The sequence below is a fragment of the Arachis stenosperma genome, chromosome 2 (genome assembly GCF_014773155.1).
Source record: "Arachis stenosperma cultivar V10309 chromosome 2, arast.V10309.gnm1.PFL2, whole genome shotgun sequence".
NCBI lineage: Eukaryota > Viridiplantae > Streptophyta > Magnoliopsida > Fabales > Fabaceae > Arachis > Arachis stenosperma.
This window is the reverse complement of record NC_080378.1, coordinates 52,063,349-52,066,049: the sequence shown is the minus strand read 5'-3', so window position 1 is coordinate 52,066,049 and position 2,701 is coordinate 52,063,349. Positions and strand designations below refer to the sequence as shown.

The following is a 2,701-nucleotide window of genomic DNA, read 5'->3' as shown; positions in this document are numbered from 1 at the left end:
CAATCATGCCTGAAGAGGCACAGACACCCCTGCTGGACAAGAGAGGAGAGTGTGGGTTCCTATATCAACCCAAACCCAGAAAACTGTGGTAGCAGCATTCAAAAGCCAACTATCCATACTAATAATTTCAAATTAAAGCCTCAGCTCATCACACTCGTCCAAAACAATTGTTCTTTCGGGGGAAGTGCACAAGAGGACCCCAATGAGTATCACACTACATTCCTAAGGATCAGTGATATAGTTAAATCTAATGGTGTTCATCTTGACACCTATAGATTGTTACTGTTTCCATTCTCTTTAAATGACAAAGCATCCAAATGGTTGGAATCATTCCCTAAGGAAAGCTTGACAACCTGGGAAGATGTGGTGAATAGATTCTTGGCAAGGTTCTATCTACCTCAAAGAGTGAATAGACTGAGAACCGAGGTGCAGACATTCAGACAGCATGATCGTGAAACCTTATATGAAACTTGGGAGAGATTCAAAGATCTGACAAGGAAATGCCCACTGATATGTTTAATGAATGGGTGCAACTGCACATCTTTTATGAAGGGCTTTCCTATGAATCAAAGAAGGCTGTGGACCACTCATCTGGAGGCTCCCTTAACAAGAAGAAGACTATTGAAGAAGCCATTGATGTCATAGAAATAGTGGCTGACAATGAGTATTTCTATGCCTCAGAAAGAAGCAACAATAGAGGAATCATGGAGTTGAACAACATAGATGCAATCCTAGCCCAAAATAAGATGATCACTAAGCAACTAGCTGAGTTAACCAAGCAAATGGAGAAAAATCAGGCGGCATCTATCCACACTCAACCATTACCTCAATCAGAGCCAAACACAGAGGAAGAAGTTAACTGGGAGGAAATCAACTACCTAGGAAATTCATCTAGGTAAGTTAATGATCCATATTCCAAGACCTATAACCCTGGTTGGAGGAACCATCCAAATTTCAGGTGGGAAAACCAACAAGCCCAAGGCCAAGACCATAAAACTCATAAGTCCAACCAGAACACTTACCAACAATCCAACCCAAGATCATATCAACACCCATACAACAACTCTTCCCAGCCACCATACCAAAACCAAAATAACCACTCTCAACAACTCCATCCCAACCAACCATCAGCACATGATGATGATAGAATATCCAAAATTGAAGCTATGTTTGCACATCTCTGCAAGGAATCTGAAGACATGAAAAACTTCAAGGAAGAAGTGAGAGCTAGTATAAATAGTCGAGGAGAAACTATTAAGAAGCTTGAGGCTCAAGTAGGACATCTCTCACAATAGATCCCTAAGTCCACAGATAGCTTCCTGGTGCGGTGATTTAACAACCACAGACTAACCGACAAGTGCACCGGGTCGTACCAAGTAATACTCTAGATGAGTGAGGGTCGATCCTACAAGGATCTATGGATAAAGCAACAATGATTAAGTGATTGGATTAGTTAGGCAAGCAGAAAATGGTTTTGAGATGTTCAAAAGGTTTAAGTTGAAAATATCAGAAGGCAGGCACGTAAGTAAATAAGTTGAAAATAAAATATTGGAGAAACAGTTAAGGCTTCAGAGTTATTTATTTTCCTGATTGACTTTTCTTATTAATTATTTTAGTCATGTAAGATTTAATTTATGGCAAACTATTTGTGAATAGATCCTAATTCCTTAGACTTTCCTAGTCTCCTCTAAAATTCATCGACTGCCAATTCTTTGGTCAATTAATTCCAATTAGAGGGTGATATCAAATTCCAGTTTATATGCCACAAGAATCCTAATTATCCAAAAATAAAGGGATTATATGTCACGTATCCCGTTAAATACAAACAATTAGAAATTCAGGATAATATGTTTTCAAGCTGTTGTTCAAGTAAAGAGTTTTTTCAAGTTATACAAGAACTCAATTAGAACATGGGTCATACTTCCGTTCCACCCAAATTCATAAAATAAAGAACGAAAACAATTATTGAAATATAAATCAAAACATGAATTAAAATATAAAAATAATAGTATCAATCCATACAATAGACAGAGCTCCTAACCTTAACAGTGGAGGTTTAGTTGCTCATGGTTCAGAGAGAAAATAAGGATTCAGGTAAAAATGTACTGAGTTCCAATCTGATGGATGAAAAGTTAACTAATGGAATCCCTTTTTATAACTAATCCTAATTGATTTTAGAAAAATCAAATTTAATTTAAATCAAAATTAATTATAACAATCATCAAGTCTTCAATTGATGGATGGGGACCACTTGATTCCTTCACTCTGCAACCTCTGATCTGTGCTTTCCAGGCTGAAAACTGGGTCAAAAGCAGCCCAGAAATTGCCCCCAGCATTTTCTACACATGCCGCATGTCACGCGTATCCGTCAGTCACGCGTACGCGTCGATAGTCTTTTCCGCATGTCACGCGTAATTGTCAAGTACGCGCACGTGTTGCTGTGCAAATCTTCAAATCACGCGTATGCGTCATCCACGCGCACGCGTCGCCATGGAAAGCTCCAAATCACACGAACGTGTAAGGTACGTGTACGCGTCGCTCTTCGCTGGTTTTCTCCTTTAATTCTTGTGTTGTAAAAACTCCATCAAATCTAGCTGAATGCTACCTAAATTAAACAAAAATGCAGAAGACTTAAAGTAGCATCCATAGTGGCTAAAAGGTAATTGATTCTTGATTAAACTCAACAATTTAAGTGCAAATT

At 38.4% G+C, this 2,701-nt stretch overlaps 1 non-coding gene across 1 annotated transcript; it reads right to left on the bottom strand.

Annotated features, from left to right (window-relative positions):
- Positions 1-411: 411 nt before the first annotated feature.
- LOC130964301 (small nucleolar RNA R71) lies at positions 412-518 on the bottom strand. Its single transcript, XR_009080402.1, has one exon. It is a non-coding gene; the product is annotated as a small nucleolar RNA R71 (small nucleolar RNA).
- Positions 519-2,701: the final 2,183 nt, after the last annotated feature.